The sequence below is a fragment of the Cyanistes caeruleus genome, chromosome 7 (assembly GCF_971803275.1).
Source record: "Cyanistes caeruleus chromosome 7, bCyaCae1.hap1.1, whole genome shotgun sequence".
NCBI lineage: Eukaryota > Metazoa > Chordata > Aves > Passeriformes > Paridae > Cyanistes > Cyanistes caeruleus.
This window is the reverse complement of record NC_141707.1, coordinates 38,322,930-38,349,155: the sequence shown is the minus strand read 5'-3', so window position 1 is coordinate 38,349,155 and position 26,226 is coordinate 38,322,930. Positions and strand designations below refer to the sequence as shown.

Below are 26,226 nucleotides of genomic sequence, written 5' to 3'. Positions count from 1 at the left end.
GGAAATCAAGAGCAGCCCCACCACAAGTGGCTGCAGCTTGTCCACTCTGCAGATCTGTGTGCACAGGGAATATTTTTACCTCCTCATTCCAAGGCTGGATTGGCAGGTCACAGAATCATTAAGGTTGGGAAAGACCTCTAAGACCATCAAGTCCAAAAATTAAGAGGTGAGAGGTTTGTCACGCTTGGAGGTGTGAACTGCGAAGGCCAAGCTGAGAAACTCACCTGCAGATCTGTGTTTAACTCCTGCTTTAGACGTTTAATACAGAAAATAATCCTCAGACAGCTGTTACCTGGCACTTGGAACCCATAGACTACTTCTTGTTGATTATTTTAATGTAAAATATTTTGACAACCTCCAAGAGGGGGTGGTAATAAAGGTTACCAGCACCCACATCCCACAAGAGCTGCTGTGCACCAATTCCTCAGTAAGTTAAGGCCAGATTGGGCTTGGTTTAGTGAAAGGTGTCCCAGACATGACAGGCAGGATGGGACCAGATGAGCTTTAGGGTTCCTTCCAACCCAAACCCTTATGTGAGTCTGTGAAGCCAAGCTCCTGCTTTCCTGGGTTGCTTTAATAAGGATTCAACCCACCCATGCAAGTTTCCCTTTTACTGGTTTAAAACAAGGGCTCCATAGGGCTGGGGTCCCTCTGGAAAATCACGGCACTGGAGCAGGGTTTCCTGTGGGCTGGGATGGCACTTACACAACAAAGGTGCTGCTTGGAGCCAGGGCAGCTCCTGAGGATCCTGCCTGGGCTGAGCACCAGGGAAGGGACACCCACTGCAGTGCCAAGGAGTGGATGCTTCCTCTGTCAGGATGCTTCAGCTGTTGAACAAAAATATTTTCCTGGTTAGATTCCTGGAGCTGTGCTTCCCCCATCCACAATGTCCGACTTTCTCCATGCAAAGGCTAACTCCTGACTCAAGCTAAAATAATCTACCAGGCCTACAGTTTAAGCACAGCTATGTCAAAACCCTTCTGTGGGTCTGGCCTTCCCTCTGCAGCCACCCCACTGAAAGGATTCAGCTATTTGGGAAACAAAACACTGTTCAGCAGGAATAAGGATGTCAGATCCGGCTTCCAAAGGAGCGACACCTCGGTGTATTTTGGTTTAATATTCTTATGTCAGTGGCACTGGTAGGAAATGGGAAAAGGTAAAAGCTCTGTGAGGCATGTAAATCAGGATGGGGAGTGTGACAGCAGGGGCTGGCATGGCTGTCACCAGGGCCGGCAGAAAACATTCCCCAGGGACCTGGATCCCTACCAGCACTCCCGACCCCAAGGGTTAAATTTTGCTGTTCGCCTCAGCGGCATAAATCCGTAGCATTCTGACTGAATCCCATAAAAGTAAATCAGTGTAAGTGAGGCCAGACAGCGGCCCCACAATGCTGAGGGAGCAGCTCTGGGAACAGGGGCTGGAGATGGCAGCGAGCGCAGCTCCCACCGCGCTGGTGGCAGAGCACCGAGTCAGCCAGGGAGCAGCTGGGAGGCAGCCAGATGGGCAATGAAAGGGGCACAGCCAGAGCCTCAAAAAAAAATATAAAATAAAAAAAAAATAGGTTTTTAATTGTAGGAAATTTTGCAAGACATAAAGTTGAATTATTTTCATTTTTCGCTCCAGCAGCAGAAATGTAAATGCTGCCGTTTGCACAGAGAGGGTTTTTTTTTGGTTTTTTTTAAGTTGTTGTTGAGAGGCTGTGCTTAAAAAGGGGCTGGTATTAATCATCTCTACGTCAGGCAAGTTTAAAGGGGCTCATCAGGCAGTTCCTTGGAGGAGCTGGTGGACAGGGGGTTTTTTGGCTGGCTGGGGTTTTTTTCAGAGCGGGTATCAAATGGGTCCACGTGGCATGAACAGAACATAGCTCCAGATGGGAGAGCAGTTCCCATCTCTTGCAGAGTAAATCTGCTGTTTGAGACTATATTCTATGACTGAAATTTTATACATATGACTTTGTTGGAGCTGGGATCTCTTCCTTTGAAAATGTGCTACAATAATAATTGCATTTACCAGTTGCCAGTCCTTCTCGCAAAACGTGGTTTGTTTTTTGTTTTTTTTTTTGGTTTGGATTGTGAAATTAATTGTCTCTAGCTAATATAATTAAAAACAAACACTTCGGATTTCAGCAGAGGGAAAAGGGAAGGGAGAAAGAGAAAGAAAAAAAAAAAAAGCGCAAACTGCAGCCCTGATTTTCTATCGACAACAAGAAAGCTCTGCCATCCCTGAACTGTTTAATTATTGAAATGAACTGTAACAGTACACTGGATTGTTGCCGAGGTCACCGAGCAGTACTGGATGTCGAGAGGAAAGCAGCAGCTCCAAGAGCCCTGCAAAGCCCCAGGCTCTGGGTGAAATCCCACACACTTTTTCTCAAGCATTCAGGCTGTGATAGGTAGCCCGATAGCACGGCCGGCTTGCTGGTACTGCAGAGGTCCAACGGTGCTTGCTTGTTTTAAGACGAGCCAAACTATGCTCTGGTGACCACCGTGACGCTGTGATTCCCATGCCCTATCGCATTCCTCTTTCTCAGATCCCAGGCAGTTTTTTCTTTTTTTTTTTCCCCCTACGTGCAGTCCAGGATGTAGACAAATGAATTCCAAGTGACCTATGTGGGGGTGGACTCTTTGGAAACAAACAACAAAAATAAGATATCTCCTGTCCTCACTTTTTCATTTGCGAGCTCCCTGGATACAGTTTATTCGTGGCAATGAAATACACATTGTGTCTCTGGAGTTAGATCCAGCAGCAACATCTTTACCACCCCCTAACCTTGGCTTTTTTTTTCCTTCCTTTTCTTTTTTTTTTTTTTTTTTTTTTCTCCCCTTCTTTTCTTTTCCTGATTTCCTATTTAAGTCTTTACAAAAGACATCTTGTTTAACATTATCTGCTCCTTTGGAAGTCAGGCTGCCCTCTAAAGCCTATCATATCAAGGCTTGCTATTGATTTAAACAATGTTTTTTTTTACTGGAAAAAGTTTAGGAAGCTGGAAGTTTTGTAGAAAATTCTGTATCTGCACTAACTGCTGGACAAATAATGACTCTGTTTGCAGGGAAAGGGAAAAACTTCTTTTGAATCTTTCATAGTGCAGAAAATCCTGTAGACACAAAAAATTGCCAAAAAGAAATAAAACTGCAGTTGAGGAACAGACAATAAACATTTCAGATTGCTTTATGGTGCACTATTACAGGCAACTATCTTGCTTAAGTAGGCATAACATTTTTCACAGTATATATTTAAGTTGTTTTTTTTTTATGGGGTAGATTAACAGCAGGGAAACATAGCTCTTAAAGGCAGGGCAGAAATAATTTCTGCCACTCCAGTGGCCTGATAGGTCACAAAAAATCTTTTAAAAATAGCCAGAAAATTGCACTGCATGGTCAAGCAGGACCTCCAGCCCAGCCCGTGTTGTGGGCTGCACACAGAGCCCATGAGCAACCAAAGCCAGGAGTGATTCTGGGATCAGCTCTGGCCCTGCAGGCTCTGGGAAGGCTGCTCTGGTTCCCAAGAGTGTTGCTGGCACACCTGTGGAAGATGCAGCTCTGCAAAGCAGCGAGAGCAGCACTGGAGAGAGGTTCCTGCTGTGAGACATTGCTCCTCTCCCAGCACCAGCACTCTTGGAGCACCCAGGAGCCCACAGGCAGCAGCCCCTGGTTCCTGCTGTCACAGAGCCTGTCCTCCTCACCACAGCCCAGATGCCAGGCTGTCTGGGCCATCACAGCCCAGATACCAGGCAGTCTGGGCCACCACAGCCCGAGGGACCTCAGCCCTGCTGCAGAGTGGCTCTCGAGGACAGTGAGCTGTGCAGTGACGTCCCCTTGCAGGCTGCCAACCCTGCTAGCTTGAACAATGGAACAAAGAATAATGGGGAAAGAACAGTATTGTGCTGGATTCCCTTTGGCTTCATTAAAATTAGCGATGTCCTTGAGTTCTGGGTGCTCCAGAGCTCTCCTGGCTGTGCACAGAGCTCAGAGTGGCAGGATCCTGCCTGGCAGAGGATTCTCAGAACTTTTTCTCTGCCCCTGACTCCTGATGGGGAGGGTTTGCCAGTTCACAGAACCCCAGGATGGTTTGGCATGGATGGGACCTCAAAGTCACCTCATTCCACCCCTTTCCATGGGCAGGGACATCTCTCACCATCCCAGGGTGCTCCAAGCCCTGTCCAACCTGGCCTGGGACACTCACAGGGATCCAGGGGCAGCCACAGCTGCTCTGGGCACCCTGTGCCAGGTCCTGCCCACCCTCCCAGCCAGCAATTCCTTTCTAACATCTAATCTAACCCTGCCCCCTGACAGTTCAAAACCATTCCCATTTGTCCTCCATGCCCATGTGAAAAGTCACTCTCCAAATATTTAGCCATTTTTTTAGCAGTCCAAAGGAAATGAGAGAAAACTGATTTTTATTATTCCCCATGGAGCAGCAACTTGCTCTATTCCCTAGTTTACTTTTACCTCCTTGGAAACAAACACTATTTACTCCAGATGCTCCCACCAGTGGCTGGGTCCTCATGGGACCTCCTTCACCTTCCCTGGAATATGCAGAGTTTCCACAGAGAAAGATCCTTTTGTAAATTATGTGCACTGAACTAAACAATTTAGCAGTTCATTCCCCCAGGTAGCCAGTGACCACTGTATGTCTATCTACTTAATTTGACAATTAATCTTTGGAAAGCTGGTAGTCATTTTAGATTAACTTTTTTTGCCTTAAAAATCAGTAAGCAACTTCCTTCTGGTAAATTTTTTCTTTTTATTTGTTTTGTTTTTTCCACATATTTCCAGAGGTCATCTTGTCTACTAAATTTGTTCATCCTTTTCGATGCATCACTTTGGAAATCAGAAGTGGAGGGAGGAGGGAGACTTGCTAAGAAATTGGAAAACATTTTACATTTTTTAAGTAGGTAAGATTAAGTGCTTGTGCCATAGTTTGCAATTATAATAAAATAAATCTAGAAACTATTTCATGTATGAGAGCATGTGCATTAGAAAACATATTTCTGTAACAGATAACCATCTTCTGAACACTAGAATGTTGGTAATTTGTCAGTTTTTCTTTTAATTAAAACTGTGTATATAGTTCATGCTCTGTTTGATTCAGTGTCAACATTTTGGATGGGGGCTAAAACTGATTTCCTCTTAAATCTTTGCATTTCTCAGGACAACTGATGAAGTGTGCCTTAACATTAAGCTCATGAACCCATGAGGTTTTGCCTGTTTCAAGATCAGTAAATCAAGAGATATTAGAGAAACAGCCCCAATAAGACTCAAGACTTCTAACGCTTCTGTAAATGCTCTCTTTACCAAAACTGCATCCATTTTTCCTCTCAGACAACCTGTTTTAATTCATTGCATCATTACCAAGCTGGTCCACTGTAAAATGAATTAAAATTATGCTAGTTAGGAATCCAACTCTGAATATTTTTCTCAATGCAACCCACAAAGCATTTAAGGTGTTTAATTTTTTTATTTTTTTTTAACAACTGAAAAATCTGCCTGGTGTGTCTCTAAATAATTTTAAAATATATTTTCATTTTTTTAAATTTTCAGTCTTCTTTTCTGAAAATACAAAAACTTGCATGGTCTGGGTTGGAATGGACCTTAAAAATCTTCCAGTTCCAACCCCCTGCCATGGGCAGGGACATTTTCCAGTGGACTAGGTTGCTCCAAGCCCTGTCCAACCTGGCCTTGGGCACTTCCAGGGATCCAGGGGCAGCCACAGCTTCTCTGAGCACCCTGTGCCAGGGCCTCCCCACCCTCACAGGGAAACATTTTTTCTGTACATCCAACCCAAATCTCTCCTCTTTCAGTCTGAACCCAGTACTCCCTGTCCTGTCACTACATTCCTGATGAAGAGTCCCAGGTCTGGGTGAGTTTGGAAGCACAGCCCTCCTGACTGTCACGCCCAGAGTGGAAATAACCACCACATTTCTTAAAAACACACACATTTAGCTCCAAGCCCCAGTTCCTCCTACCTTGCCTACTTTAATAAATACTCATGGCACTCAATAAAATTAAAACATCAGTGAACAAAACAGATCCATATGAATTTTCCCCCAGGGATTAGGAATGGAGAGGAAGCACATCTGGTACAGGAGAGTTGTGTTTCTAACTGTGCTCAACTGCCCCGCTGATAGGTGAGTATGGTGATAATCTCATTTATCTGTAACGTACCTGAATGTTTCTTGGATCAAAGCCTGGGGAAGGCAAAAGAAAAGACTGAAAATGGAGAAAGCCCACTCAAAAAAATATGGCAACTTCCAGATGTAATCACCATGGCAGTGAGGTGCTTGATTCCCTGGGAATTAGCTCAAGACAAACACGGTGAGAATTACTCTGGAGAGGATGTGAGGAAACGCACACCATGAGAAAGAGGAGCAGATGCATCTTTGGAGCTCAGTATTCCTCATTCCTCTAACTTCACATGCCCTTTACACAGCCTTCTACTAATTTTTCTACACTGATAATCTATAGAACCTAATTACACAAAGTCTAAAAAAGCTCCTTCTACGAAAGGCATAATGCTGATATCTGAGTCACGAGCACAGTTAATGTAATCTAACACATATTGCGGGAACCTACTGCACACAGATATTACCAATTAGCACATGATTTTAACAATCAACATTCATGCAATTAATAGAACACTTCATATTCCTTCTAATTTTGAGCTCTGCATGAGCATATGTTATCATGACGGAATGTGGGATCATTTATTTATACTGGAAGCAAGGCACCACATAGAAATCAGAGATGCTGAAAGTTAGCCTGAAAGTGAAACAGGCTCAGCTTTGCATTGAGGAAAGAATATTATTAGCCTGACTTCTAAAAGCTGAACCTTTACCTTACCTTCTTGTTGATCCTTGCTGTTGGTGAACGCCTGGAGAGGAATCTGTATCCAGATTACAGCTGGGGAATACAACAATATGTTCATCAACAAGCACTTCTCTCTAAAATTGAAAACTGTAATGTAATCATCACTCAAATAAAAGTAAATACTTATGTCTTGCTTAGATATTTATATATATATATATATATATATATATATATATTCAAAGATAACAATAGACACCTTGTTTTCCATAACATTTGTATTATTTTTCTTTACTGGGAATGGGAAAGAATCACTGCACTTATAAGACAGATGAAGGGTTGAGGCACACAGAGATTAAGCCCAGATCCCCACAGCATTTAGCCAGTCACTTACTTTGAATTCCATAGGATTTAGGCATTTGATACCTTTAGGATCCAGTCCTGTCTATTTTTCTGGCAGCAGAGGAAGCAGGGAACCAAATTTCTGTTTCCCACAGAGATTGCCAGCCTACCCTACCTGTCCCTCTCTCTCTCCTTCCTCCTTGGTGCTGGCATCAGTAAGAAGCAACGAAACCTTACTTTAATTACTGGAGTCCTAGATGTGTTACTGGCTCATTAAGAAGATGAGATGCTCAGTAAAGAAGGAGTTTTTTGCATGTAGACTGCAGGGACTTACACTTCACTGCTGCAGTGACTGGAGCTGCCACATTCCCTGTCTGGCTCTGAGAAGGAGAATGTCAAAACATGGGGACTGTGTGTGCCTTCACCCCAGAACCTCTTCACATCTCCAGCTGCCTGGCTACAGAGATGTCCCTCACATGGTTCCTGCCACTGAAAACATTCCAGCAGGCTTCCCCAGCCAAACACACCCTTCAGGAGCTCCTCCTGGCACCTTGGGGACACACACCTGCCATACCAGCATCCCACCACACCGACCTTCCCTTCAGTTCAGGGAGATCTCTCCTCTGATCCTGCCCTCAATACATTTTGGAGGATGTGACAGGAGTTGCTGTCACCAGGGAGTCCCTTTCCCCCTGCAGTGGAAGGTGGTGGCTGTTCCCTCTTTGCCTTTCCAGGGGATTGGGAGCAGCATTAGGTTCCCCTGGGATTCTGCTCTGGGGAGAGCTCTAAGCCCAGTCTGGGGAGGCTGCTGGTGCAGGGAATTCTCTCCAGCAGCAGGTACCAAAGCAGCTCAGAATGCAGATGTAGACTCTAAATCAACACCTTTCTCTCCTTCAGGACAATCTCCTGGGAGAATTCAGTTTACCACACATCTGATGTGTATTTATGAACAGGAGAAATGCAGCCATTCTCTGGGTATAACTGTACTTCTAAAAAATGTCAGGAGAGGGTTTACATCTCCCATTGCTGTCTCCCCCATTGAGGGAGCCTCCACAGAAACATCACTTTTTGGGCTGCTGCTGTTTGAAACAAGGACAGATTACAGCAATCTACAGGTTGATAAAGAAAAGAGAGGTTTCACTTGTGACTGCATGTTTATTTCAAGGGCTCTCCAACCCAGTAATGGTGAAAAAAGGTGGTGAAACCTCTCTGGTTGTGCAATATCCACACCTGGAAATAAAGGTGCAGTTCACTCAGATTTCTTTGATGACCAGGGGAGATGAACAGCCATAGACAAATGAGAGGGGGGAAAAAAGGAAGGTCTCAAATTCAGTTTGTCTGAGGTAACTTCAGTGGAGGTAACAGAGCAACATGAGTGTCACTGACAGGGAGGTAAACTGAGCATAATTTTCTTTACACAGAGAAAATACATTAGCAGCGGCCTTCCTGACAAAAAGAAATCAAGAGATACTTTTTTCCACCAATATTTTCAGTAAACTTCCAATTTTCTTAACCATTATTTTTATTGAAGGCTTTACTGCACAAAGAATCCAGGGGGAACAGGAAATCACATCATGGTGCAGGTTGGGGAATTCTCTAAAAATACGTAACCATGGCACCCTTGTCATTACCAATCAAGTGTTCTTGATAAAAAGTAAAGTAATTAGCCTTTGAGAGGAGCATAAAGCTAATTAAAAATGACAACTTAGTCATCTCAACAAACAACAGCACAGAACCAGTCCAGAGTTCTAACTATAGCACAACGTGATAACCTGACCTGCCACAACCACTTGCCTTCAACCCCTTAGCAGAAAACAGTCTGTGAGAGTGAAACTTTGATAACCTCTCCCTTCATTGTAAAATTTAGGTTCACCTCATCCACCATCCAATATTTCTGTTTGTTCTCTGAGTTTCTTCGTCTTTTTCTAAGGCAGTTTTGCCCAGCTATCAGAATTTTTTCCAAGTGAAATGATGGAAATTCTTGTAGTCTCCTGAAAGGAGATGACAAAATGTGAAGCATGAACATATGCATTGTCAAAAAAATTCACAAGTTGCAAATGAGTTTAGTCTCATAACAAAGTTGCTTGCTCAGAATTTATAAATAATAACCAGAAACAAAAAGAAACCACTGGTCTCTCACTTACAGAACAACTGGGGTTCTGTCCTCTCACAGGTGGCAAAGACAAGGTTTTAATCTAGTTCTGTGGAGCACGAATGAATATTTCTTCTTTTCTCAGCCTACAAAAACCCTTGAGGAGGACACATTATCAGAAGAATATACAATTACCACCATTTTTCTTATCAAGTGTATTTACTCATGTTGCAGGTACTGAAGGAAACAAGTTGCTGCATTTTCATGGAATCCTAGAATGACTTGGGCTGGAAGGAACCATGAAGATCATCCAGTTCCACCCCCTGCTGTGGGCAGGGACAACTTCCACCATCCCAAGGTGCTCCAAGCCCCATCCAGCCTGGCCTTGGGCACTGCCAGGGATCCAGGGGCAGCCACAGCTTCTCTGGGCACCCTGTGCCAGGGCCTGCCCACCCTCAGAGGGAAGGATTTCTTCCCCATATCCCATCCATCCCTGCCCTCTGGCACTGGGAGCCATTCCCTGTGTCCTGTCCCTCCATTCCTTGTCCCCAGTCCCTCTCCAGCTCTCCTGGAGCCCCTTCAGTCCCTGCTTTTAAATCTTTCTCTTTTCAAATTGCCAGATTCTACTAAATATTTCCTAACATAAACACATATATATATATTATATACATATATATAATTAAATACATTAACTGCAGCCAGCAACCATCCTTAAAGCTGAGAGCTCATTTTCTTTAAGAATTGGAGCTCTGCAATCACAAAATCATTAAGGTTAGAAGCAACATCTGAGCTCATCAAGTCCAACCATTACCCTAACAGTGCCCTAACCTAAGGTGTATGCACACAACAGAGTCTCCACAAAGTTTTGGCACAGCTCCTGAGCTCATACTCACAGGATTAGATCAAAAAAGGATAAATCAGTGCTGTGATGGGCCAAGCCATCACTGGCTCCTCAACAGGTCCTGCTGAGTGATGCTGATGCCCCATCACGCTGACAGACTTTCCTCAAGCACGCAGGAAATACAGATTTGATCCTCAAAACAAGGATTGACTGGAACAGGAAAAGAGGTAGAAGAGATTATGGTTAGGTTTTGAGTATCCCACACTAATCTTTCGCTGTAGTTTCAGTTCCTGCTTGCTGGGAAGGTCAGAACAGTGACTCAGAGAAGGCCTGAGGCTGCTGAGATGTAACACATCGGAAGCACCCCATGAAACAGAGTGATTGCAATGCAATGCAAGAAGTGAAAACTTAAGCTCCTTTGACTTACAGTATATATGAATATATGAGAGGGTAAAATACTTACAGATGTGTATCTAGACCAAATAAAAAGGCCTTGTAGAGATGGGGAAATCTGTATCTTGCGCTGCACTGCTTGCAGTCCTAGGAAAGCTTGAAACAGAAATAAAATGTTTGCTTATATTCTGAATAAACGCCGGATGAAAAGAAATTCTGAGCAGTGAACTAGACAAAGACCTTGATCCTGCTGTGTAATGCTTGTAAGACACAGCTCAGGAAGGCCAGCTCTGGCTTAGGAAGGAGAGACTCCCTAAGCCTCCTCCAGAGCCGGTGGAGAGAGGGATCATCCATCCCCGGCTGGAGAAGGGAGGCATTGCTCCATTCCAGCCCATGGAAGCAGACCAACACACACAGGCTGAACATCTTAGGCTGGGATCCCAAATCTACAGATCTGCACCTCTTAATAATTATTCACACGCCAAACGTAACAACGCTGGACAACCTTCCTGAGCCCTGTTTTACAAGCTGTTCATTGAAAACATTTTCGGGGTCAATTCTTTCCTCCAGCTCAGTTCTGTATCGTGAATTCTGTGCAATTTTGGGGATTCAAGTTTGCTTTTTCAATTCTTTGAAGTGTTTTCTCAAGCATGTTTGTAAAGACTTGTGTCTAGAAAAGTTTTAAAGGCCCTAAAGGAAATGCAGTTTCTTTTCAAACGCCTACAGGACAGGCAGGTGTTCTGGTCTCAGACTCTGACATGTTATAGGACATAAGGGAAGATAAGAGAAGTGCTGCTTTTCTCTTCCTTTTTCTGCTTTCCCCAAGCAAAAATTAAAGTTTTACAGGGATGAGGTAGTAATCTACAGCACCTGCAAGGAGCAAGCATCTACTTGATCTTTTGATATGGTGTTTCCTTGTGTAGGGGTGGTGGAGATGAAAATGAGGTATTTTTCTTGTTAGGAAAGGAGGAAAGAGGGAAATCTCTACTTATTCTTGTACCTCTCCTTAGACCTGCAGGCTCTAAGCTCAATTCCAAGTTTAACCTGGAGAAAGAAATGGAAAAAATACTCTACAAGCAGCAGGACTCTGTTGGCAGCAGAGTGGATTCAGTGATCTAATAGTTCTGATCCAGCTCTGATTTCTTTGATACTATTTATAAAAAAGGGAAGAGAAATGATGGACCACTCCAAACAAATTGTTACCATAAACCAACAGCAGACATCAGAATTGGCCCTTTAAGAGTGGTGTGGAGAGAGGGAGAGGACTAAAAACGTACCTTTCCTGGTCCTGGGCTATGTTTATCTCCCATATTTATTTAAAAGCAAATCAAAATACTTTTAAGCAAGTCGGCTGGTTCCAAATTTAGGAACAATTGAACAAAGAGGAATCTGCTAATTCCAGATGGAGTGCATATAGTCCCTTGGCACTTATTACTTACCAAATGTTTCAGAAAGCAAACACATGACCTAAAAGATTTCGTGAGTGTGGGGTCCTCAAAAAGCTTTTAACAAGTCATGTATTTCCAACCGTATTTACTTTACCCACACACAAAACCCCTACTTCATTTTCCTTGAGCTTTTTTTTGGGTTTTTTCAGGCAGACAATGCTGCCTTTAAAGACTATTTATGGATGATTCAGTTATCCCATAAGGGCAGGAGCTCTAAAGGTGTCTCCTTTGAAAGGCTTCAGCTGTGGAGCATCTGCTGCCTGCCAGGGCCACCTTCCCCGGCAGGCGCAGGTGTTTTGCTAAAGTTGGATGAGCCCTGCAGGAAATGGGCACCCACAGATGGTTTCTCATCTCAAAGAGACGCAAAATGCTTCTCTTGTTGTGGGTTTTTTGTTTCTTTTTTTTCTTTTAAACCTGCTCCTTTGCACACCAAAGTTGTCCTCCTGCAGGGGAATGCCAAGCCACCATGATGACAAGCCTTGGGGAACGTTAATTGAGATTATTTTTTTTATATTTTTATATCTTTTTATATTTTTTTATATTCGTTGCTGAGGTGTTTTAAATTAATTTCATAGGAAAATGAGTCTAAATAATGCAACTTGGAATTTTTTTAGGGAGTGTTCTATTCCGTTATTATAATTGTTTCCTTCCCTGAATTAAATACTTCAAGGGAAGAATAAAGTAGAAATTCTTGATTTTTGAGGCAGTTTGATGAAAGTCAGTGATTTTTCACCGGCTCCCCCACCCCAGGAGAGGTGGCAGTGATATTTCCATCTGTGTCTGTCCAAAGCCCCTGGAGCCAGCAGCTTGTGTAGGTCCTTGTAGGCAAAAATCCCACCTGGGTGACTGCTTTAGGGGATCTTCATTGAACCCCGTCAGTCTGAGAGGGTAAAAACATCTCACTTTTGTTCTAGGTGACAATTTTCATGACACAAACTACAAAAACTTCAAGATTTCTGCTGTTTATACTTTTCTGCTGAAGGGATTAACCCGGTCCTGCAAGAGGGGCAAAATCAAAGACAGCAGAGAAAAATAAGCATTTAATTCTCAACTGAGGTAATTTTTTTTTCAGTTTTTGCTTCCAACATTTTAACATGGTCTTTTTTAGAAGTAAAGTCCCTTCCATGGTTCTCAAAGGAAAAGAATCTAAAGGCAATGAGTTGTGACTAAGACATTGAAAAGAGAAATAACTTCTCCTGCTAATATAAACAGGTAGATGTAATTTAGTCTTGAGTTTTTGATGAGTTATACCTCTTCCCTTTAAGCTTTTTAATATTTATTTTTTCCCTCTAGCTCTTATTTTAATAACCTTCCTTCCAGTTATGCTTCAAACCTTTCCTTTGGGCTTCCATCGTTGTCATTCTTTCATAGCCACAGACTCAGCCCAGAAAGAAACCGAGGGCAAACATTGTTATTCTGATTTGAGTATCTACAAGGTGAAATTTATCTGCTGACAAAGACTCTCTTTGTTCAGTAACTCTTCTCTAACTCTATGCAGTGTGATAGTCCCTCAAGTTTTCCTACTGCCGGCATTTCCCTGCAAATCCTTAAGCTGCACCAGCAAACTCAGCCCAACACGTTATTTTACATTTTTAACTGAAATGCTTTTTGTTTTTATTTTAATGAATCCCCTAACTCCAAGTTTAATTAAACTCATGTTTTTTAATTAATTACCAACAAATGCAAATAAGGCAAACTACACAAACATGTATTCACCGTTCCCCGATAGATACGTGGGTGGGTTTTTTTTAATCCTTAAGTGTCAGGATTTAAAAATCTCAAAGTCTTGAGGGTTACAACCCAAAAATTCTTTTCATTTGGGGCTTTATGAGAATATTTTAGTAGTGTATGACAGGGAGCTTGTCTGCTTAAGGGAGGAGAAAGCAAACTGCAGGTTTTTTAGCTTTTACCCACTTTACTCTTGCTAAACAACTGTGACAATCAGCAGATTTAAGCCTGTGCATATATTATTATGAGAAAAAAAAAATGTAGAACACAAGAATTTAATAAAATTACAGTTATGTTCAACTTCCCTAAATACTGAGAAATGTGGATTCGTGAAATGCTCTCTTTGGTTTTTTAAGTGCAGCTAAACAAGAAATCCTAAATGAAACACAGAAGAGTTCAAGCATCAAACTCAAACGCTCAAAGCTCAGGAACCCCAAATTTAAGACATGTAATATAATCGTGCTTAAAAAGGAGAAACTCTCTCCTGTGAGGACAATACACAGTTGAATTTCTTTTTTTAACTGCATAAGTATTATTCTTAGGAGCAAATATTTCAAGATCTCATGAAATATTACTCTGAAGAGTTGCTTAGAAATTTCTTAGCTTCTCTGATCACTTTTTTCAGCCTAAACTCTGGCAAAGCAGCCTTTCCCTAATATGTGGGATTATTTAAATCATTAAAGCAGGCAGGAATATTTGTTTCTCATCCCTTCCTGGGCTTGACATGGATGAATTTGGCTGTGTCCACATGTCTAGTTCAGCTCGATCTCACAGTCCCAGCATGACCTGAATCCACACACACAGAGAACTCGAGTTTGCTTAAAGCCTGAGAGCAGTGCTTGAGCTCTGGCCCTCCTGGATCCCAGCCCGGAGTCCTGGCCCTCTACACCCTGGACATGAAGTAAAGCCAGCACTGGAGTGCTCAGCAAGTTCCCTGGACAATGTATTTTCCCATCAGTCAGAAGGTAAGGGCTGTTTTTCCTACTTGGCAAAGGGTTTTCTTATTTGCAGCAACACTACACACCTTTGGGAAACATATTCTGTGAGTGTTTGCAAACATTCCTGTTTCCACTTCTTTTTATAGTCATTTTTAGGTTATATTTCAAGATTTATACATTTCTATATTTATATATTTTCATAATTTTTTTGTATTTTTTATACACATACGACAACTCTCTGTGTACACATCCATAGAACCTCTTCTACTTCTCCCCATCCAAAATAGAAGGCAGATTTCTCTATCATTCACCACGTGCTGGAAAGAAGAGATTAAAGGACTGACACCAAACTTCCTTTACCTCTATAAAGAGGTTTTCTGCCCTCTAAGATGCAAAATGTGAATGCACAAATTTGTGCTGCCTCTTTTCCCACCAAAAGGGCAAACAAACAACTTAAAAGGGAAATTAGCAGCCTTGAGACCTGCCTATATAGATGAATTTTGGGCTGTTATAGATAAATTTCTGGGGTGGGAGTTTTTCCAGCTCCCTGTCCCTCCATTTTCCCAGATGAAAAATGGGAATAAGCCACCCCTAATGATCTTATGCAAAAATTTAATTATGTTTAGCTTATCTAATTGATGTATTTTGAGGAGCTTGGCTAAAAGATGTCATATGTGCAAAGCTATTTGTTGTGTTTAAAGATATTTGTGCTCCCGTCCTTGGGAAAATTCCTCACGTTCCCTGTCCTGCTGCACTTAGCAATGATCCGATCTTGATTGTGTTCCAGCTACCCAGTGTCAGAAACAATCAGGAATAGGCAAGATAAAGCACAAGAGTGCTCTGAGGAAGGCTGTGAATCCAGTGGCTCCTCCTTCCCCTCCTTGTCCAGTCTAAACACATGCAATACTTTGGAAATATTAATAAATAATTAAACCAGCAGGGCAATGTCCACTCGTCTCCTGAACAGCTCCTGTAACACGATAGTCCTTAGGCAGCCATGCAAGATTTATCATCACAACCTCAATGCTTGAGAAAGCCCTTAAAATATCCCACATTCCCCCAGACAGCTCTTCCAAAAAAATGAGGAAATAAAGATAGTCCCTCTTTTGCTTTTTCCCGGTTTCCTTCCAGCCCACAGGTTGGCGAGAGGCGCGGGGACCGTCAAAACTACGGCAAAAAGGGGTTTTCCTTCCTTAAGAAATATTGCAAACAGAAGATTCCCATGTTTGAAAGGTCAGAGGAAAAAAACATAATGCACTCATGAAGAGACAACCTCATTAATCCTGTTGTTCTTGGCCCAGTCAATAGAAGAAACATAAATGCTGTCAACACTGCGCTGCTAGATAAAGGATAAAAAGTGGGAATGAAATGTTTTACTGCAAGGACTGCTCTTATGGTTTGAGAACATTTCTGGAAATAACCTGAGCTGAGAAAATGTTCCCTAGGAGGAATACATTCTGTGGGAAACTGTGTGGAAGATAAAGTTTGGTCAGTGACCTTCTCACTTTCCTCTAATCACACAGCACACAATGCTCCAAAGAGAAAAAATAAGGGATACTGTGCAGCTAGAGACACTTTACCTTCCTCACATTGCATGAATTGAAGTGGAAAACACAGGAGTATCATAAATCTCTATTTCATGCTTTCAGGTACTGCAGTGAAATAATAATCTACTGTAACTCACCGGGAAAGAAAAAAAAAGTGACTTTTGGTTTAGGGCACTGCAATAACACCGACTGTGATGTACCTTCAGTGAGCATAAAAACAAATGACTGGAAGCTGCTAAAAGGGGAACTTTTCTTTTCGTCTGTGCAACGTTAGAAATGGGGAAAGAGCCTCACATTTCTCATCCAAGAGCGGGAATGACAGAGAGGGGGAAGGAGCCAGGCGAGACCTCTCCTGTGCAGGCAGCTCCCAGGGAAGAGACAGAAAAGCTCAGTTTAAATACTCACACATTAATGCAGCAGCATTCAGATACTGTATCTGTACAGACAGAGAGAGTAAATATTGGCTTATGTAGCTACTCCTGGGAAGATTAGGGAGACATCAAATATGGATGTCCCCAGCGCTCCACGCACAGGGAGGGTATTGGTAAGCTCCCACCTTTAGATATTTGTGGGGAATATCGCTTTTCCCCTTCTTTTTTATTTTTCATTTGTCCCTTGAAACCAGAATTACTGTAATTACTGTCTCTAAAAGGTGGTTATTTGAAGACTGGTGTTACACGCACGGAAATGTCAAAGCTTTTTTGGTTTCTGCAGCACGAAGCTCGGGAGTGCAGTGTGATCTTCCTGAAATGGCATTACTGGGGTAATGCCACAGCACAGAAGTTGGGTAAATATTTTCCTTGTGCTCATCAGTTCCTGGCTGTTGACAAATACACTACCTAGAGCAGTAATGCAGGGTAATGATGTCATTACTGGGGGATAAACATCGCAGCTGCTGTGCGTGCCTATGGTTCTTGCAAAATAGAGCTGAGGGTGAATTAGTTTGTGTACTCCACATCTTTCAAATATTTCACTAATCACTGCAGAAATAATTGCAGGAGCGATTGGTGAGCTAATTCAGACACAGGCGAATGTGAAGTGCTCCAGTTTGAAATTATCCTTTTTAATTTTAAGGATCCTTAACGATAAAGAGAGTGGAGTGGACGGAATGAAAGAGTTTTGTGTCTTTGTCCCTTGCTGGTTTCCAGTGGGACACGAAACAGCGAGGGTGCAATGACATATTCTCTGATTTTACTTCCATCCATCTGGAACCAAGAACCACCAGAAGTCTGACAAGACAGCCTGATCTCCAGCCAGATTTCTAGAAATGTTAATAAGAGTTCCTTATTCAAAAAGCACCTTCAAAACTTCTTAACCACCAGGAAGAGAACCTCAGAAGTTTCATCAGCCACCACAATTACTCCTGGAAAAAGACCAAGAAGTGCCCTGCAGAATTCTCCTGCTACCAAACCTGTGAATGTCTCTACGTAATCAAACCTACATACAAAACCTCAGGGATATATCATCCAAACATAAGATAATGCAGGTAGAGATCAGGAATAAAACCCTTTGGGAAACCTTCAAGGGATGGACAGAAAGGAACAGCATTTTAACAGATATTGTCTTGAGAACTTCATTCAAAAGAAATTTCTGTATTCAAGTGTATTAATTTATATATTAAGGAGATTCTTCCCTTTGCTTAGAGCTTTCTAAAGTGTAGACAAGGAACATCTCAGAGACTCACAGAGGACAGAGACACATTTCCAGTGCTCTGGTCAGGTACATACCAGCTGCAAAATGAGCTCAGGACCACACAGGGCCTGCAGAGGCTTTGGGGGGTGGTTTATGGCAACAGCAGAAAGTCACCAGCAGAATACTCTTGCTCCATTTTGTGCAGTGTAACTTAATGGCATTATCGACATCTTCTGTGATATACATCCTGTGATCAGTGCAATTACTGCATGTCATCACCACTGTAAATTTACCCAGCCTGAAACCATTTTAAACTTAAACTGCATACTTAAGAACTACTATCCACCTCCTCTTTGTAAATTAGCTGTATGATTTATCTGTGGGAACCATTTCAAAAAGTATACATTCAGAAATACATATACCACATGATGTCTTTTCCATATGGCATCTCATAATTATTTTGCTGTGTGTGAACATGATGAAAACAGTTTCATAATTCTCTAAGGGTTAGGGTAAATTATTTCAATTAGACATATTTCAGAGCAAACATTACCTTAGGGTTTATTAATAATAGTACCTGAGAAGGAACAGCTGCCTTTTAAGCAGTGAGAGCTGTCAACTTCTCACTGCCCCCCTGTAGCACCCCTTTTGTGACTCTAAAAAAATGGTAGATTTTCTCATGCTTTACCTAAACAGAGAACTTGGCAGCAGGGACCTGGTTGTAATCCTCAGCAAGGGAGCTGGTGGGTGGATTTTTTTCTCTATAAACTCTTGTATAAACCACACCAGTCTCCTGGTATTTATTTTGTGTAATGTTGGAAATCATACACAGATCCAACAGGCCATGTAAAGGAGTTTTGTAACTTCCTGAAACGCTTTCAGGCAAAATCTTTTCTCCAACAGCAGTCCCAGGTTGTCAGGATAATATCATTTTTTAAGGGCAAGGTTCCTCAACTATATGTAATAGGATAGCTTTGAAAAGACAAAATATAAATCTAAATTAGATCAGCTAATTATTAGTAATTGCTATTGGAATTATTAAAAAGAGAATTACCTCCACTGTCAGAGTATACAGACTGTTTTGCAAGCTTGCCTTGCAGTTTTCTGTGCCGCTTTCTTCATTTAGTTGTTTTTATATATCAAAGCTGCAGCATGATGTGCCTTGCTTTTGAATGACCAGTTGTGTGGGAGCACCCTCTGCTCAGATCAGCCCACCTGCTTTGGTGCTCCACACAAGTTCACCTCCCTCTTTGCAAGGAATACTTTAATTTATCTCACAAATACCTAAGGATCCATGTAAAACCCCAAATCTGAAAGGGAAGTGTGCTGAGAGCCAGCCAAGGGACAGGCATGGAAAATCCCTGCCTCTCCTCACCCTCCACAGCGTGCAGAGGGGTGAGGGAACTGACCCTGAATGCACAGTCACTAAAGCTGGCTTGAAAAAGGGGACAGAGTCAGGTCTGTTGGCTAATAAATAATGCAGGCACAATCTCACAGAGGGCTGGTGTGACTGAACACTTGCTACAACCTGTGGGCAGCAGGAAAAGTGCTGTGGAGCTGCAGCTCTCAGTCAGAGAGTGGGAGGTGAGGGCATCAGCCCTCCCCAAAATCCTGCTTATCCCAGCCTCACACATGGAAGAGGGATGGAAGCACCCAGCATGGGAAAAGTAGAAATTTAAACTGAAATACCTCTAGTAAGTGTTAAACTTTCTGAGTTTTAAAATTGGTGTGTTGGGAGATCAGTTCTCACCTTGGCTGCCAGTCTTTGACCCAGCAATGCTTTTCTGCCAATGGGCAGTGGGATTCTCCTTCAGTTTATCAATTCCACTGCAAATATTTACACACACACGTACAAAAATAGCACTAAAAAGAGAGAAAGAGGATGTACTTCTATGCAGAACTGCAGGTATTACACACAGAATCACAGAATGGTTTGGGCTGGGGGGACATTAAGGACCCTCCAGCCCCACCCCCTGCCACACCTTCCACTGGACCCGGCTGCTCCCATCCAGCCTGGCCTCGAGCACTTCCAGGGATGTGCAAACCCATGAAAGCCAACAACAGGCTATCCAAAATGCTCAGTCATCACCCGGCCAAGCATGATTCTTCCACAACATCATTATCATACTTTAATCTTTTCATCTCAACCACAAGAGGAAAAAAGCATTTCCAAACAGAAAAGAAAAATTGATAGGTAAAAAGAATTCAAGCTATAAAATATTTCCTTTTGATTCAGATCCTAGTATTTTTGCCTGGCTCAAGTTCAGGAAGCTCCATAACTTGGTTGAGTAACTTCCAAAGGTCCCTTGCCCTGTCTTTTCTCAGGAACACATTTAGCTTTGAAATTGCCACTTTAAATACGAGAGAAGCCATTTGCTCCTCTGCCATCTCTGGTGCAGTGAAGCCTGTGGATTTCTACAGAGGTTTTGGTCTGTCCCTTCTCCAGGAGGAACCCAGGCAGGTCTCAGCCCCACAAGGACCTTCAGCACTGGGTGCTCCATACTCAAATGCTCTGGGGAAGACTCTCTGAGTCCTGCTCCAGCATGTAGAAACCCATAAGAAGTGTAGGAATGGGAACCCTAAGCCTGAGACCTCTTTAATAAATTGAATAAACAAGATTTGTCTAATGTTTGGACTTTCAAACTGGTTTTTAATTTGAGGAAGACTATATTCCCAATCATGGAAACTTCTAATCTCTTTCTCCATGTCAGCCAAGGAGGGGACTGACCTCTGACCTTTGCTTTCCTCTCTACTTAATTCCTTTATTTGTTCTCCTGCATTCACTCCCTAACCAGGCAATCTGTGTTACAGTTCAAATGCTGCTATACTTTTCAAAATCCCACACTTTTCTGGGTTCAATTCTTTTTGGGCAAGCCTCCTGAAGCAATGAAGCTTTCACACTTGTCCTGTCTGCCAGACCTTTTCTTCCTTAACCATTTGCCAATTCATTGGCTTATTTCAATCCAATTTAATAGAGAGGTAGAAGCCCTGAAGATAATTAAATTCCTGTAACTTCTGCAAACATTGGCAGCTGGAGACAGGTAGGGGATTGAAAGGAGAGTCTCTTCTGCAGAAAAAACTGCAGTCATAAGTTTAGCTTGGGTATTAGGAAATATTTCTTCATCAAAAAGGTTGTCCAGGGCAGTGGTGGAGTTCCCATCCCTCCAAGGGATTTAACAGGAACGTGGGTGTGGCACTTGGGGACATGGCCTTGTGGTGGCAGGGATGGGGAATGGTTGGGCTCAATTATCTCAGAGAGGTTTTCCAACCTAAACATTTCTAGGAGGGTCTACAGGAACAGTTCTGCTGGCCTGGACTCAGCCAAGAGATTAATGTGAGACACAGCACCTGGGGGAAACTGAGGCACTATGGCAAAGGATAGCCATGCTCAGATCCTTCATATCAAAAGATGAAGGATCCAAATACTGAGTCTGCAGAGACTTCAGGAATTCTGCATCTCAGGGTACAATGTTAACCTTGCTCCTCCTCTCCACAAGTTCTGATTCTCAGGTCCTAGTTTCATCTGGTTTCTGCAGAAGTGCATTAGAACTAATGTTCTTATGGTTCTTATGATGTTCTTATGGTTCTTATGTTCCCTGGTACCCAGGGAGGAAAATCTAATTCCAGATTCAGCATGGGTGCATAAAGTGTTGTCCTTGTTGTCCTCAGCCTGTAGTTTCTGAATCTGAAAGCTAATGACAGCAGCATAGTGAGTGTTTCTATGGTTATTTGTCTTCACAACCACTTCTGGTGTAGGACACCGCTTGTGCTACTCTCATACCTGTTCACAACATCATTGCATGAGTGGCTTGGGTATAAACTTGTGCTCAACTCTTTCACAATATCCTTTATTGGCACTGGGACTCAGCTGGGAGTCAGGAGACAGGCTTCCATCTGCTAGCAAAAGGTTATGGCACTGTGAAAAGTTATCTTTTTTTTTTTTTTTCCTTCTCTGTCCTTTTTCCTCTCCCACACTTTGCCTTTTTCATTAGTTGGAGCTAAAAGTCCTCGAGCAGAAAGGCCTCTTTTTGCACCAGATGTTTGCATGAGCCTAACACATTGGGAACATTTCTTAGTTCAGGTCCAGATGGGCTATTGCAAAAAAGATAATAACAAGACTAGCAAATACTGATGTTCTTATAGCTATATGACAACATCACCTTTGAAATGGGAACACTTGTCTGTATACGTTATGGGAAAACATTTTTACTTGCATATTTAGCTGTAACAGCCCCACTGAAGTGCAAACATAAGATGTTAAAAGTACCTCCATCAAAATTAATGGACAGCCTGACAGAGATCAAACTTGTTTTCTGCAAAGAGATTAATAATCTTATGGCATCTAAGATTTTGCCATGCCTGTTTTGTTTCTTTTTCTCTGAGAGAAAGGCTGGACCTCTCCTGAATGCTGTCTACCACCCACAAGCCTGGCTCAAGACCCATCTATAAATTTCATTTGCCTTTTGAAGAGACGAAATTTTCCTTGACGAAGGTGATTATCAGGTATTAAAGGCTAATCTTATAATAAATTTGTGAATTAGTAAGCTTATTTCTTAACTAGTCAAAAGAAAATCCCTCTTGCTCATACCTTGTTATGCTGGCATCACGTGCTATCGTATCTCTGGAATTTAATCATTTGTCAGGGTAAAAAAATCCCAAGCTGAGATATTTGCTCACTGAAATGAGCCAGGGTGGCCAGGTTACTCCCCATAATGTGGGTTTTTTTAAGATTTTTTTTATTTTATTTTATTTAATCCCAAGGGGCTTTTATTTTGTGTCAATTCGCAAAATAAAGTTCTCTTTTATGAGACTGGCTTTGCTCATGTGTTGTTAGCGCACTTAATTAAACTCTGAAATGCTTAATTCTTTCTGGGGCCCTAATTCTGTTCTGTACAAACATTGCTGTGTGCCCTCAACAAGGGAAAGTCAGTGTAATTTGACACAAATTTCAAAGCCCTCCCCAAGGAGTTTGTCTGTGGAGAAGGGAGGGAAAGGGTTGGATCCTGGCTTTGGAATTGCCCTCGTTTTGAAGGTGAGGACGGTCTGAAACGCTTGGACCCACTTCTAAATCCCCCTGCAGTCTGGAAGCACGGCTTGACTCCGGTCCAGCTGTACCCAAAAGCAGGGATAAATTATGCATGTGAGGGGCTGCAACAGCCTTCACATTAAATATTGATCTGCTGGTCCTGTGCCACGCTGCGAGCCCGAGCATCTCCAGATCCACCTGTCTGCTCCGCGGTGACGGCCGCCCCCGCGGGACCGGCTCTGGCCTGGCACACAAAGCCTCTCGGCTAAAATAGGTGGGTCCAGAGCAAATTTCCTCAGCTTAATTTATTCCACACCCTTGCTAGCATAACAAGTGTTCCTCAGCCTCTGTGGATATGTATTGGAGAGGGAGCTGTCTGTCCACATTTGATTTTACATTTCCTTCGGCTGGTTCAGAGATCCATAAGCAAAAGCTGGCACCTGGGGGTGTCCAAGAGGATTGTGAATTCATAAACAATAAATGGATTACAATCAGACATACCTTAACATTTTAATCTCTGGCAGGCAGGGTTTGGATAAGTGCTTTTAGGTAGCTCTGTGTAATAGATTTATTCACCTATATATGTATTTTACTTGACCGTTTCTGAGCAGAAGGATTGCGTAGGGGAGAGGAAACAAAGTCTCCTCCAAGGGTGGCCACCTGCTCTCTCCCATTGCTGGGCTGGCAGGCAGAGCTAACTTTCAGCCAGCTGGAGCCCATGCAACACCATTTTCAAAGGAGACACCAGGCACATCATCCAAGAGCCTCTTTCTAATCCCAGCACAGCACTTTTTGGCCTCGGCCTCCTGCAGTGGGGGCCATATCTTGGAAATGCCCTGTAGCCTAGGAGACAGATCATGCCCTTACAAGCCTTCCTTCCCTCATCTTTTCCATAGCCTCTAACATAAAATGGCCATTTTTTGCTCTGGAGGAATTTCTGCAGCCACAAACCACCTCTGACCTCTATGGGTACTGCTGCCCCAAGAGATGGGCACCCAATATGACCCAGGTTTCAAGGAACAACAACAAAAAATTATCCTTCCTGAGCTCTCCTTCCCATCCTGCAGCAGTTCTCCTACCTCCAGAAGCAGGTCCTCGAGGTACATCAGAATACTGGAGGCAGATGTCTTCTCCAGCCCACTTGCTTGTTTCATCCACTTGTCAATGTGCTCCTTGGAAAGGTGCTGACGTTTGTTTGAGACATCAAAACTGTAAGACTGAATCAGACTTGTGAAGAATACAAATAACTGTGAGTGTTAAGTAATTTCCCTGACATGAAATAACTGTAAGCCGTTTTCCCAGCATTCCTGCATCACATCCAAATTTATTAAGTTATAGTGAGTCATCAAAACCATTTCCAATTATTTTGCTAGATGCTCCAAACAAGAATCTGAGCAACCTGACCCTATAAGACAGGCTGGAAGGGTTAAATTTGGCAACTTAATAGCTCACTTGAGTTAAACACTTCCAGTTAAGTTATAAATTAACGTTTTTCCACACCTGAAAACATAGAATCTTTCTGAAAATTACTTAGTAAAGAATTAGTGTGGCATGACCATTGACTTGGTATTCCAACAAGATGGAAAACTCTTACATGCTCAGCCTCCACTAGATTTCTTTTTTTTTACTTTTTTTCCTAATAGCAGCAAAGCCAAGAAGGCACAAAACTGGAGAAAACAATGCAATTTAAAAAAAAAAAAATAAAATAGGAGAACCATACTCTTTATTTTCACAGGAAGGTCTGGATTTAACTCCTGTGAGGAGACTCAGCTCAAATGACATTTTCACACAACCAGTACATCCTCTCCTATCTGCTGGGTTCAAAATAGCTGAATGGCAATAACTACCAGGCCAGTTGTGGATCTGACATTCAGAATTAAGCAGATGGCAAGCACAAAAATACAGTCTGGGTTAAATACTGACCACATTTGCCAGAAGCACAGACAGAGAAACCCCAGCCACATCCAGATCATAGGCAGAGCACATCCAGATCTACCAAAACACTAAGAGCAGAATTCAGTATAAATTATTCTGTGCTAATAGTACATGGACATCTGACAGTATTTTTCTTTTAATGCTCTTGATTTTTTTTGATATTTTTTTTTCTTCAAAAGGATGGAATTTCACTCTGTACCGGACAGTTTGGCCAAGAGCTTTTTCCCAAATGGTTGCAATCCCCTTTCTGATGTGAGTGCCTAACACCAGTCTCCTACCATTGCATCCAGACACGCTGCCCCCGCGGCGCTGCCGGCTAGGAGGTGATATTTAAAGCCATGCCAATGGAACACAACAGGGGATAGGCAGAGCACAGGCAACAGAAGGAGGATTTTGCAAGAGCTCGCTAGGTCACGTTAAACTCCTTCTCTGGCCACATCCAGTGTCCAGCCCGTATGTCTGAAGATCTTTGCTGGAAAGCCTTTGTTATTTATTTGGAAATTTACTGTGGCTCTGGCTTAACTCTGTGTTTTGGAGCCGTTCTTTAATTGATATTGGGCACTTTATCCTTCATAAACAACAATCAAAGGAGGACAGAGAGGCAGGTGATCAATACCAGTGGATGACCTGATCTCTATAGGAATGTTACTTATACATCAAAAACTTCTGCTGAAGAAGAGAATGAGAGTGCACAAGAGCTGTATTTATGAGGTTAAGAGAATCCTACCTTTGGCTAAGCATCAGTAAAAGCCTCGTAGAGAAACTTCTTTGTTTCTGGCACAAATAAATATTTATTATTGCACTGGGGAAAAAAGTACTCTCACAAAGCCTAACTATTTTAATAAAAAATTTAATATGTTTATTTCTTCCAGACAGGAGATAAAAAGCTGTCAGAGAAATAATGGTTTAAATTACAGTGAGATGTTTCCTTGCCTAATCTTTCTCTTTCTTCTTTCCCAAAAAAATATATGTCATACTCAGAAATTTTATTTTTAGTGAGAAATGTCAAGGAAACACTTTATGGTAAGTGGCTGCTTTCTATTAATTCTTTTGTTATTAAATGTGGGAACATTAATTACCATTAATCATTTTGGCTCTGGTATAGATTTCCCACAATAAATTCTTTAAACACATATACAAACCCTATAATCTAATCAAGTAATTTTCTTCTACCTACTTAGAAAAGAGAAAACAGCAAGACTGTTATTTTTATTTCTATTTTTTTTTTAATTCTGAGGAGGCGGAGGAGAAACTGGCAATGGGACCTCTATAAAAAAGAGAAAAAACCCAATAAGATACAGACAGTGTACGTGCTTCTCAATAATAATCATGCCTTATAAGAGGTAAAGTGTCTTAATAAAATGTAAAGAAATTCAGTAAGGAAGAGATTTATGCATCTTTAAGTCATCAAGGAAATATATTAGTCTGCAAAAGCAAAGATAATAATGAAACTGCTTTTTCTCTAGAAAATAATACCTGAATTAATTCTGCAGCAATTAGC

General features: G+C 42.2%; 2 long non-coding RNA genes across 2 annotated transcripts; one reads left to right on the top strand and one right to left on the bottom strand.

Annotated features, from left to right (window-relative positions):
• Positions 1 to 8,649: 8,649 nt before the first annotated feature.
• Positions 8,650 to 11,945, bottom strand: LOC111931818 (uncharacterized). The gene is made up of 5 exons (XR_002865765.2): positions 11,911 to 11,945; positions 10,542 to 10,627; positions 10,131 to 10,288; positions 9,290 to 9,394; positions 8,650 to 9,136 (listed from the first exon to the last, which is right to left on the bottom strand). It is a non-coding gene; the product is annotated as an uncharacterized LOC111931818 (long non-coding RNA).
• Positions 11,946 to 12,299: 354 nt separating this feature from the next.
• Positions 12,300 to 19,622, top strand: LOC147652318 (uncharacterized). The gene is made up of 4 exons (XR_015289163.1): positions 12,300 to 12,730; positions 12,834 to 12,975; positions 14,404 to 14,612; positions 15,717 to 19,622. It is a non-coding gene; the product is annotated as an uncharacterized LOC147652318 (long non-coding RNA).
• The last annotated feature ends 6,604 nt before the right edge of the window (positions 19,623 to 26,226 follow it).